At 44.2% G+C, this 13,292-nt stretch overlaps 1 pseudogene; it reads right to left on the bottom strand.

Annotated features, from left to right (window-relative positions):
- Positions 1–12,337: 12,337 nt before the first annotated feature.
- LOC144682629 (cytochrome c oxidase subunit 6C pseudogene) lies at positions 12,338–12,696 on the bottom strand (annotated as a pseudogene).
- Positions 12,697–13,292: the final 596 nt, after the last annotated feature.

Here is a 13,292-nt window from a genome sequence, read left to right as displayed (position 1 = left end):
TTCTTTGTATGTTGCTTCTTGCAATCTGTGCATTCAGCCAGTGGAAAACCTTCCTGTTGAGAAGGTTATCTATAGGAACTTGCAGGGTCTATTTCAATCTTGACCTTGCAAAAGCCAGCAAGCTTGTTCTTCTGTGTTTCCGTATCTCACTACTGCCCTGTTGTGATTTCAAACTGAATTATTTCCCCAGCTTTCCTGCAAAATGTGTTATGACCACAGCTGATGTTATTTGCTGAGCAAGCCAAATCCCAGAGGGAATTGTCTTACTGATCATAACCTTTTTTTTTGTATTTTGGAAATGAAGGAAAGAACTACTGATCCCAGAAGGATAGAATCCCAGTAACACTTTTAGGATTTTAAAATTGAAAGATTTATTAACAACAAGAAAAAAAAACTTAAGCACACAAGAATAAAATTACACAGTTAAAATTGTTTTACAAAACATCCCCAAAAACCCATTTCGTCAAAACAGACAAGTAAACTACTTGGCAACAACTCCCTTATAGATTTTAATCATTAAAAATCCAGTAATATTACCCAAGGCAAAAACTGCTGTCACTTTAGGAAAGGTATACCACACAACATCTCATCCTCTTCCACTCTGCTGGAGAAATCCAAAAGAAATGTTCAGAAACAGGCAACTTTCTGAAAACAAGGATTTCTCCGGCTTGAAAACCCGATGACTGTTTCAAATTCACAACTTTCACAACTTCTCCCAGCACAGATCTGGTCTCAGCACATCTCCACAACAGAGGTGCCCCACTGAGCTCAACATCTTTCCTTAAATATCCTTTTCCCCTTTCACCTTAGATTCCATTGTCCTAGGTACCTCTTTGAACTCAACTTTTCCGAAGTATAAAAATCTTTCATGTTTTCCTATTGCCTCCAATTCCGGGTCAAATAAAATTCAATAACTTTCCCTTGCCTTTTCAATTGTAAAAGTCCCTTGTCACTTCTAAACTCCTCTTTGATATTTAACAGCTGAAAAGTCAAGTCCCTACCTATCACTTAATGCAAATTTTAAAACCCAACCTATTTACTCATACATTCAACTTCGCCATGGCCTCTCATTACAAACGCATTAATCTAGCAACTTTACCTTGCATCTCTCAGTTCCCACAGACAATCTGTCCTCATTAAGCTTCCCCCTAGAAAATTAAACATGGACACACACACATACACACAACCTTCTTTACAAAATGTCACCATATTCCCTAAAATATTTTTAAAATAACATCCATCTTCACAAATGTCAGTTATTTGATAAATACATGCTTCTGCTGCACCCTGGTTCATATTAGAGACTACATATGGCTGCCTAAAATGCCCCTATGCCATAAGAGGTGAGTGTGATCTTCATTATAGCTACAGCCAGCACACTGTATGTTCTGGCACAAAGGAAGGTGGTTGTGGGTGTTTGAAGCCAATCATCTCAGCCCCAGGACACTGCTGCAGGAGTTCCTCAGGGTAGTGTTCTAGGCCCAACCATCTTGAGCTGTTTCACCAATGACCTTTGTTCCATCATATGGTGAGAAGTGGGGATGTTCGCTGATGTCTGCAGTGTTCAGCACCATTCACGACTCCTCAGATACTGAAGCAGTCCACATCCATATGCAGCAACACCTGGACAAATGTCAAGATCGGGCTGATAAGTGGCACGTAATTGCACTACACAATTGCTAGGCAATGATTAGTTCCAACAAAAGAGAATCTCACCAACTGTCCTTGGCATTCAATGGCATTACCATCACTGAATCCCCTATCATCAATATTCTGAGGGTTACAATTGGTCAGAAACTGAACTGGAAAAGTCACAAAAAACAATCAAGAAGCTTAACACAATCCAGGTAAAAGCAGCCCACTTAATTGGTATCTATCCAGTATTTTGAATATTCACTCATTTGACTGATAGCACCCCACAATTGTAGCATGTACCATGTACAAGAAGCACTGCAGCAACTTGGCAAGGCTCTTTTGAACAGCACCTCCTGAGCCCATGGCCTCTAGCATTGAGAAGAACAGCAGGTGCATTGGAACACCACCATCTGCAAGTATTCCTCCTAGTCCCCCCTGGTTGGTGAGATGTAACAAGTGGTGTGCCACAGGGATCAGTGCTGGGGCCTCAATTTTTTACAATTTATATAAATGACTTGGATGAAGGGACCAAAGGTATGGTTGCTAAATTTGCTGATGATACAAAGATAGGAAGGAAAGTAAGTTGTGAAGAGGAGGCTACAAGGGAACATAGGTTAAGTGAGTGGGAAAAGATCTGGCAAATGAAGTTTAATGTGGGAAAATGTGAAATTGTTCATTTTGGCAGGAAGAATAAAAGAGAAGCATATTATCTAAATGGTGAGATTGCAGAGCTCTGAGATACACATGAAACTGGGTGTCCTAGTGCATGAATCACAAAAGGCTGGTATGCAGCTACAGCAAGTAATTAGGAAAGCTAATAGAATGTTATTGTTTATTCTGAGGGGAATTGGATATAAAAGTAGAGAGGTGATGCTTCAGTTGTACAGGACACTGGTGACACCACATCTGCAAACAGAGTGCAGCCGACTAACTGAGTGAAGACTTGGGGCTGAATTTTGCCCTTGACAGGCGGGTGGGCCCGACTGACTTGGCAGCGGGCGGGCAGCCGATCACTGCCGCCGAAATGGGCCCCACCGCCATTTTAAGTGGGCGGGCCTTAGCGTGACGCCCACTGGGAAGCGCTATGCGCTTCCTGTGCGGGCTGGGGGGATTTCCCAACAGCACATGCACACGAAAGAGCGCACATCTCCCTGAGGCTAAGTGGTGCCTCAGGAAGATCACTGAAAGGCTGTAAAAGATTTAAAATAGAACAATAAAAAAATCATTAACATGTCCTCCTCATGTGAAAATGTCACGTGAGATGGGACACATTAATAAAGTACACAAGAACTTTAATAAATGTTTTTAAAGCCGAAATTAAATCTCATCCTGCCAGTGGATGAGGTTTGTTAAAAAATCCCTTACCCGCCTGGCTGTTGGGCCCATGCGCCGAGCCGAAGTTCGCACAGGCTCCTCAAAATGGTCGTCAATTGGTGACTTAATGGCCTTGACAAGGCCTTTAATTAATGGCAGGTGCACGTCACGCTGCATAGCGCACCCGCCGACCTAAACATCGCAATGCCATGCGCTAACATCGGGACGCTCGCGCGACATTTTAAGCGCTGATGTGCGGGTTCCGCCACCCGCACATCAGCCAGAAAATTCAGCCCTTGGAGTTTGGTAAGAGGAATTGTTCATTTCCCCTTCCTATCTTTCTCACCCCATAGAAATTGGTTCTTGCTCTAATACAGGGAAAGGAGCTAACTGGTGAGCATCTGGTAAGTTCGTAAGCTCTATTCTATCCCTAAGGTTTAAAATAGTACATAATTTGGTGGTAAAGTTAATTAAATATATAAGAAAGCAACGTTAAATAAGTGATTAATATAATTAAGTGATTATTTAAAACACATCATGGGTGGCAGGACAGGTGATGTGCCAAGGCTGCAGCATGTTGGAGCTCCTGGATAACATTGTGATCCAGGGCAAACATGTCTGCAGTAAGTGTTTGCAGCTTGAGGAACTTCAGCTCAGAGTCATTGAGTGGGAGGCTGAGCTGCAGACTCCGCAACGCAACAGGAAGGGGGAAAGTTACCTGGATGCTTTATACCAGGAGGCAGTCACACCACTTAGGAAAGGGTCTTCTGATTTGGTCAGTGGCTAGGGACAGGAGGGTGTGATTGTGAGTGAAGCAGGTAAGCAGACCCAGAGGGCAGGAGTGCAGTAGTGTGAGCCTCTGCAATTGTCCAACAGGTTTGAGGTTCTCTCAGCTTGTTTGGATGAGAATGAGGGCTGCAGGGCGGATGAGCTGACTGACCATGGCACCGTGGTACAGGAAGCCATCCAAGTGGGGGAAACAAAAAGGAATATAGTGGTAGTAGGGGACAGTATAGTGAGGGGGTTTGACACTGTTCTCTGTAGCAAAGAGCAAGAGTCCAGGCAGCTTTGTTGCCTGCCTGGTGCCAGGGTTCGGGACATCTGCTCAGGGCTGGAGAGGAACTTGCAGTGGGAGGGGGAGGATCCACAGGTTGTGGTCCATGTAGGTATCAATGACATAGGCAGGATGAAGAAGAAGGCTCTGCATAGTCAGTATGATGAGCTAGGCACCAAAATTAAGAAGCAGAACCTCAAAAGGTGATAATTTCTGGATTGTTACCTGAGCCATTGGCATAGGACAAATGAGATTAGAGAAATGAATGCATGGCTCAGAGACTAGTGTGGGTGAAGTGGGTTCCAGTTTGTGGGGCACTGGCACCAGTATTAGGGAAAGTGGGATCTGTACCATTGGGATGATCTACACCTGGACTGTGCTGGGGCTGGTGTCCTCACGAGCCGCCTAACTAGAGAAGTAGACAGGGTTTTAAACTGAATAGTAGAGGCAAGGGATGAAATTTAGGAAGATGTGGTAAAATAATAACCACATAAATACTGTGTTTGCAAGAGCATGTCAGAGGCTAGGAATTTTGTGGTCAGTAGCTCACCTCCTTACTCCACCATCTACAAGGCACAAGTCAACAGAGTGATGGAATACTCTACTCTCCACTTGCCTGGATGAGTGCAGCTCCACCAACATTCAATAAGCTCGACACCATCCAGGACAAAGCAGCCCACTTGATTGGCACAACCATCCATCACCTTCAACATTCACTCCCTCCACCGCTGACGCACAGTGGCAGCAGTGCGCATCATCTACAAAATGCACTGCAGCAGCTCACAAAGGCTCCTTCGACAACACATTCCCAACTTGTAACCTCTAGCCACCTAGAAGGACAAGGGAAGCAGATGCCTGCAAATTCCCCTCCAAGCCACACATCCTGACTTAGAACTACACCGCCATTCCTTCACTGTCTCTGCATCAAAATCCTGGAACTCCCTCCCTAACAGGACTGTGGATATACCTACACCACATGGTCTGCAGCAGTTCAAGAAAGTGGCTCACCACCACCTCCTCAAGGGCAATTACAGATGGGCAATAAAAATGCTGGCCTAGCCAGCGACACCCACATCCCGTGAATGAATAAAAACAAATGCTGACCTTGCCAGTGATTTTCACATCCCACAAATGAATAAAAAAGGTCACAATGTCTACAATGCTCCTCATGTAGCAATGTGGCACAGCTTCGCTTTTGCCTCTCTACTGAACTGCATTTCTCGAAAGCACAAAGTATGAGGAGCTATATATATGAGCTTTTCTTTAAAGTAGGTCTACCTTATATTTTTCATTCTAACTGATCTGAAATGCATTGCAAGTGTAAAACTGAAACATTCAATGCTGTCATGTTGAAAGGCATGGACTAGTCAGGGATGGTCAGCATGGATTTGTCAAAGGAAGGTCTTGCCTCACAAATTTGATTGAATTCTTTGAGGAAGTGACAAGAAGGGTTGATGAAGGTAGTGCAGTGGATGTTGTGTACATGGATTTTAGCAAGGCATTTGATAAGGTTACACATGGCAGATTGGTTAGGAAAGTAAAAGCCCATGGGATTCGGGGGAATGTGGCAAACTGGATAAAAGGTTGGCTTTGTAACAGGAAACAAAGGGTAATGGTCAATGGATGCCCTTGCAAATGGAAAGTTGTCTCAAGTGGTGTTCCACAGGGCTCGGTGTTGGGACCCTTGCTGTTTGTGTTATATATTAACAATCTGGACGTGAACATGGGGGGCACGATTGGGAAATTTGCAGATGACACAAAGATTGGCTGAGTACTGGATAGTGTAGAGGATAGCCATAATCTCCAAAACAATATAGATGGGTTGGTGGAGTGGGCGGTAAAGTGGCAGATGGATTTTAACATAGAGAAGTGTGAGGTCATACATTTAGGGAGGTCAAACAGTTAAAGGGATTACAAGATAAGTGGGAATATACTAAGAGGGGTAGGTGAAATGAGAGATCTTGGCGTACAAGTACACAGGTCCCTGAAGGCAGCAGTTCAAGTAGACAAGGTTGAAAAGAAGGCATATGGAATGCTCTCCTTCATTGGCAGAGGTATAGAATATAAAAGTAAGGACATAATGTTGGAATTGTATAAAACACTGGTGAGGCCACAACTGGAGTGTTGTGTGCAGTTCTGGTCACCACATTACAGGAAGGACATAATAGCTCTGGAGAGAGTGCAGAGGAGGCTTACAAGAATGTTGCCAGGGTTAGAAAAGTGTAGCTACGAGGAGAGATTGGATAAATTGGGGTTATTTTCCTTAGAACAAAGAAGGCTGAGAGGTGACTTGATTGAGGTGTACAAAATTATGTGGGGAATAGATAGAGTGGACAGGATAAAATTGTTTCCCTTGATGGAGAATTCTAGAACCAGGGGACATAGATTCAAGATAAGTGGCAGAAGGTGTAGGGGGTACATGAGGAAGAACTTTTTTACGCAGAGGGTAGTGGGTGTCTGGAATTCACTGCCCAAGTTGGTGGTAGAGGCAGAAACTTTAAACTCTTTTAAAAAGTACCTGGATCTGCACCTAAAGTGCTTTAAGCTGCAGGGCTATGGGCCGGGTGCAGGAAGGTGGGATTAGAAAGGGCACCTGGGTGTCCTCGGGCTGGCATGGACAAGATGGGTCAAATGGCCTCCTTCTGTGCTGTAACTTTTCTATGGTTTTATGGTAGCACCATTAATCCACATTAAATTAACAGTGCACAGATCAATTTGGGGGTCAAAAAAAAAACCAAAGGAAATGGCTTCCGCCTAATTTTGCAGGAGGTCAAGGGAAAGATTCATATCAAGCTTCACTGGAAAATGGAAACCAATTTGGGGCCTATATATTTTCCAAATTCAAAAGGATTTGGATAGATTGCTTTAATTTTACCTTTGGATTGGCTTGATTCCAGCTCAGACTGATACAATAAAATCCTCCTCTTTGCCAGCTGTAAAGAGAATGCATTAAATGTATTTGGCCAATCTTACTTCAGATCCTAGTGGGCATGGGTCCACAACACAAAGTTTCCCATTGCATGACATAATTTGGCACTAAAATGGCGACCTCACTCAGAGAAGCCGCATGGATGACTGGTGCTTGAAATGGAAAAATCCAAAACTGGACAGATCTATTAATTCTACGTACGTGCAAAAATACTATGTAATTCGTCAAAATCATTCAATAAAATGTAATTTTTTAAAAATTGTACCTTGCACATTTTTTTTGAACCTGACAAACATTTCCTACCCAGCAATAGATTGGCACAAGCACTATATGCTTTTCCTGCTTTTGTGGGTTTCCAACCTCCAACTGAGCAGAAAGCCTTTCATTTGCACAAAAGTTTCTTTGAAAACTGTAAAATGGCTGCTTTATTTGTGGCGATGTAATTCTACAATTGGCTTGTTCACTCATAATTTGCCTTGCATTTGTGAAAATCTGTTAATCCCATCTACTTTGATGAGTTTAACTGGAAATGACAGCAATGTCTCCATTAGCTGCAACATCAATTTCTCAAGTTGAAGGAAGTGCCGTGATAATTTGCTCTCTTTACTACACTCTCACTTTAATAGCCACATGGTGCATATGTGACTTGTTCAGCAGCTGGCAGACTAAAATCTAAACATCCTCTTATTCTAAGTGTCTTAACTAAATACTGTACCAGAATTTCTACTGCCAACAATTTTCAGATGCAAAGGATTCTAAGTGAAGCTAATTACATTCATTTAAACAAGATGCTGTGCTTAGTGTAAAATTTATTGACATCTTGATTAGCTTCTATTAATTTTAAAATGAGGGAAATTTTCGGCTTGCATGCTGCACGGCCACAATATCTGTGCTATCCCTGCCGAACAGTAGTGATTGAGAGACCAAAACCACTTCAGCTTTGGACTTTGTTACTATTTCGGTGCGTTACGGGTACCAAATAGTCACCTTGTTGCACCTCGCTAGTCTCCTGCATTAACAGTAACTTTGGTGCTCATGGAGGGATGGGGGTTTCCCATATACCCCTCATTGGTGACACAGATCCAACTGGTCCTCTGGGTAAGGGGACACTAACAGTCCAAGCCATGGCTTGTCGCAGTTTCGGGCCCAAGACATTTTAGCATCCAACCTTAGCCCGCTGTGTTGGCAACTTCCAGTAAAAACATTGCAAGTCGGTTAGTAATGCATTGCCTTCATGAACCTCTAATGCCTCGACCTCAAGGCAGCTCCATTGTAATCAACCCAGTCCCTACTTCTCATTAAAATATCAATAGCATATTAATGTTTGTTCTATAAAAACATAGTGCAATATATTAATTGTTATGGGAGCAGGTTCAAAGATTATCCAGGCCGAGGGAGTGAATTTTGCTTAACAGCTTTCACGTTAACTGCTGCTTTGAATTTACTGCATGCTGAAATGCAATCATTTAATGTTGAGAGAAGGAATACATCTACTGGGAACCTCTCAACTTTAAAAAATACCTGTTAATTTGATATCAAATGCAGTGTGAGGGGCAGTCAGCAAAATGACTTGAGCCTACAGATTGAACATTGCATTGCACAGATACATTCCCATCTTGGTATGTGCATTGTAATAACAGTCTTCAGCTAGTTGTTCATATTGTAGGGATCATACTTATTTTAGATTGAGGGATTCTTTATACTTCACAGATCAACTTAATTGTGACTAATACTGCTTAATTCCAGTTTCATAAAATCACCTGACTTCACCCCACCTCAGCTCATCTGCTGTTGAAATTTTCATTCATGACTGAGTTACCTCTAAACTTGATTATTCCCATGCACTCCTCGATGGTCTCCCACATTCTGCCCTCTGTAAACTTGAGGACATCAAAAACTCTGTTGTCTGTGTTTTAACTCGCAGCAAGTCCCGTTCCCCTATCACACCTATGCTTGCTGCCCTACATTGGCTCCCAGGCAAGCAATGTCTTCATTTTAAAAGTCTCAACCTTGTTTTCAAATCCCTCCATGGCCTTGCCCCTCCCTATCTTTGTAATCTCCTCCAACTGCACAACCTTCCAAGTTGTCTTTGTTCCTCTAATACTGGCCTCATGCACATCCCTGATTTTAATCACTCCACCACTGGTGACCACGCCTTCAGTTGCCTAGGCCCCAAGCTTTGGACCCTCCCTTCACTTCTCTGCTTCGCTACCTTGTTTTCCTTCTTTGAGACACTCTTCAAAACCTACCTATTTGACCAAGCTATTGTCCTCTGACCTAATATCTTCTTATGTGGCTCAGTGTCACACTTTGCTTCATAATGCTCCTATGAAACACCTTGGGACATTTTATTATTTTGAAGGTGCTTTATGAATACAAGTTGTTGTTGTTATTAAACATTAGTGCCAAGAGCCACTGGAAGCATTTGTATGCTACCTCATGGGCAGAATTTTCCCCCGTCAGAGGGGGGGAGAGGTGCAGGAGCGGGCGGGTGCGAGCGCGCCTCTGATTGGCGCCCTCAATTGGGGGCGCGCAGCCATTTTATGTGGGCAGGCCAATTAAGGCCCGCCCAGCGTGATGTCCGCCAGGAAATGCTAGGCACTTCCTGTGTGGGTTGGGGAGGGAATTCCTTAAGCATGCGCGCAAAAGAGTGCACTCATCTCCTTGAGGTTAAGTTCTGCCTCAGGGAGATTGGCGCCAAATTCAAAAATGTTAAGTATAGAAAAATAAAATTTCCCTGACGTCCTCTCATGTGACACTGTCACATGATTTGGGACGTGTCCATCACTTTTAGTTAAACTTTTATTAAATTTTTAAAAACCTACATGAAAATTCATCCCGCCCGTGGATGGGGTTTCATGCTTTTTCTGAAGCCTGCCAGGGTTGGATGGACAGGTCCTTTAACGAGTTTAATTACTTTTAAATGGCCTCAATTGGCCGTTGACAGGTCGGCGGGCACACAGCTGATTCTGAGTTCCGCCCAACGTCATCCCGCGTCATTTTACGTGTCGGCGTGTGGGCCCCGCTAGCCCCCCCACCCCCCACCACCCCCGCTCGCCAACCTCAATATCCTGCCCCATATTTTTGCTTCTAAGATGAATCGATGTGTGGTACCAGTGTGCTAAAATGTAATTCAAAATACAAGGTGAGGTAAAAGGAGAACTATTATTTTATTTAGAAGTAGCATTGCCAAATAATTGGAACTGTTTTGAAATTAAAGGTGTCTGGTCAATGCTAATTTTGAAACACAAACTCCTTTGTGGATGATGATGTCATCTGAAAAATAACTTCAATAAAGTACAAGCCAGAAAAGTAAGAGGAAATCGATGTAAAGATAGCTGGACTGAAAAGGAATAGGTTGTAAAAGTAAACACACATCGGCAGAGATAAACGTTATTTCCTGTGCTGAAAAGAAAGAAAAATTTAAAGAAGAAACATTTTAGAATTATTTTCATCATTGGGCCTCATCCTTCAAACATCTGAAAATGTAATTTTCCGCATGACTTCAATGTTTTCATCTTTGATTAAAAAAAAGCTGTGCAAAAAAAGAACAGGGTGTTGGTATTCGAGCAGAATAATGTAAGAAAATGTGTTACCTTTGCAACCTGGAAAATAGCAAACAGAGGTTAATGTGCATTTGTGGTTAAAATTTAAAATCCACAGAGCAGATAGCAACCTGGAATTTGGATTTGTTGGAAGCCACAGCAATGTAATTACTATCTTAATCATTTCAGTTGATCCTTACTAGATCACTAACTACTTAGGGCTCTATTGTACATAAAAAAAAGCCTTGTATCTAGCATGCTTATATAACAGCTCAATGTGTGGCCAAGTGTGTGTATACTTGCACTTGCCTGGCTCAAGTATCATTTATAAAACAGCACTAAATCACAACGGAGAACTTGGCAAGTAACTGGCAGGTGCAAAAACCCCTAACTAAGAGCCAGCAGTCAGCAAGTTATTACCAATGATACAAAGTGGGAAAGAGCAACCAATGAAATCACTTAATGTATTTAAAACGTATAATTTATACCTCCATTATGTTCTATCAGTAAGCCATGCATACATAACACTAAAAAGGCGGCTTGCAACAGAAACACATTTAAAAACAATTACATATTCAACATCAAAATCATTACACTTAGACATAGGCTGGCAACTGCTGCATTGTAAATCTCTCCAACATTTTTCTGTGAAGGGCTGCCTTTTTTCCAGGTGTCTGGGACTTGAGTTTGTGGAGCTTCCCACAGTTATCACTGTGTCAGCCATCTGCTACCCTTAATAAAGAGGCCCAACCAGGTGGCAAACCAGAACTCCAAAAATCACCCCATGCAAGCACTCTTCAAACTAAAGCTCCAAGAATGCAGTCCAGGCTGCCTTCCTTTTCAATGCAATCAAGCATGAGCGTATTTTGGAACAGGACAAGACACATCGTACACCAGGGACTGGATTTTACAGCCCCCCTTTCGGGTATGTTTTCGGTGGGAGATGCACGTAAAATATATCAGGTGGCCAGCCCACCTCCTTCCCGTCCATCTCCATCCCATTTCAGGGACTGGGTAAGGCGTCCACTAGGCCGCCCACCCTTTTTTTTTTAAAAAACGGTCAGGAAGTTAAATGTTTTGTTTATACAATAGGGGGAGAATTTTCTCCCCGTTGGCATGGTTGTGTGGGGGCGGGGGCGGGCACACAGCCGATTGGCGCCCCTGATCGGCTGGGCACCGCCATTTTACATGGGAGGGCCAATTAAGGCCCGCCCAGCATGACGCGCGCCCGGAAGTCCTGACCGCTCCCTGTGCGGGCTGGGGGCGGGGGGGAGGATGGGGGGTGGGGGCGGGGTTGCCTGAGTCGGGGCGTGTGCTCTTTCGCGCATGCGCGTAAAAGAGTTCAGAAATCTTCCTGAGGCACAGAGCTGCCTCAGGGAGATTACTTTCACCTCTGAAACATTGAAGAAAGGTTAAAAAAAAATTAAGGACATGTCCCCTCATGTGAAACTGTCACATGAGCTGGGACATGTCCATTAATTTTATGAAAAATTTTTCAAACACTTTAAAAACATTCATGAAAACTCATCCCGCCTGTGGATGAGGTTCCATGAAAAATGCGAAGGCCGCCTGGGCTCTTCGCCTGCCCGCCAACCTTGAGGTTGGATGGGCGGCTCAGCTAATTGCTTTATTGGCTTTTTAAATGGCCTTAATTGGCCTTTGGCAGTTCGGCGGGAACGCAGCCAAGTCGGCTACGTTCCCACCAAACTGAAAATCTAAATGACGCGCGGTGACATCGGGACGCACGCCCAAAGTCACTGCGTGTCATTTTACACCTCGGCGAGCGAGCCCTGCCCCCGCTCACTGAGCCGAAGATTCTGCCCCAGGTATGGAATGCACAAAGTATATCCTTTTGTCTCCATTTCCCAGTGTGTACCGGAGGAGCAATCCTGTCACTCATTCCAAGTTTCCTTTGCAAGGATTTACTTCTTTGGTTTCACACTTTCAGACACACCAGCATCCCTCATGGCTTCAAATGCCTTCATGGCACCATATTTCTTATAGAAGCCAGCATATGCTGTCTTCCTGGAATCACCTACTATGAACTTGAAGGTACCAGCTATGGAAAAAGCTAAAGTAAAAGCCACAGCCAGGTGAAACTGTAGGCGTTTGGCCAACTGGCCTCTCATCACAGGCTTGGCAATCACAGCTGAAGACATGATTTACTCTCTATCCACAGAGCCTTCACCTGCCAGAGAAACCAGGTCCTTGCAAAGTACGCATGTCTACTGAGGCCATTAACTGCCTAATTAAGTGGCAATTAAGGGCCTCAATCCACCTCCACTGCCATAAAACACTGGGCAGCAGGAGGGAGGCCACAATGCAGAGGCCGTTTTTATAACTGATTTTTGAAAAGACAGGAAGGTAGGGGTGGGCACATCAGTCATGAGGTGCCCTGTGCGCTTCAGGGCACCACCACCCCCACCACACCAAGATGTCACCCCCCCCGCCCCACCACCACCTTTGTTCCTCCTCACCTGGCCTCCAAACCCACACCACCCCCCAAAATCCCTCGCCCAACTCTCTGGGGTGTCCAATCCCTTCCCACCCTAAAAGCCCGGGACTCACCTCACTCCAGTCACCATCACTCTTCTCCGTGCAGATGCTTGCAGTCCTGTCAGCATCCATTACAGAGTTCTGGTGCTGCGGGCGCGCTCAAGGGCAGGAATTGTGGTCCTCTGAGGGGCAGAAGTCCAACCTCCAGCCTATTTATGCCATACCCAGCATGTTATTGCTGTGGTGGGGGGGCTCTTTTTAAAAGTTGGTCCATTGGGAGGAACAGTGCGCTCCCACCCCCACCCCTTCTCTCCCGGTA

This window comes from Cetorhinus maximus, chromosome 1, assembly GCF_964194155.1.
Source record: "Cetorhinus maximus chromosome 1, sCetMax3.hap1.1, whole genome shotgun sequence".
Classification (NCBI taxonomy): Eukaryota; Metazoa; Chordata; class Chondrichthyes; order Lamniformes; family Cetorhinidae; genus Cetorhinus; species Cetorhinus maximus.
Note: the sequence above shows the minus strand (reverse complement) of the source record. Positions and strands in the feature narration are given on the sequence as shown.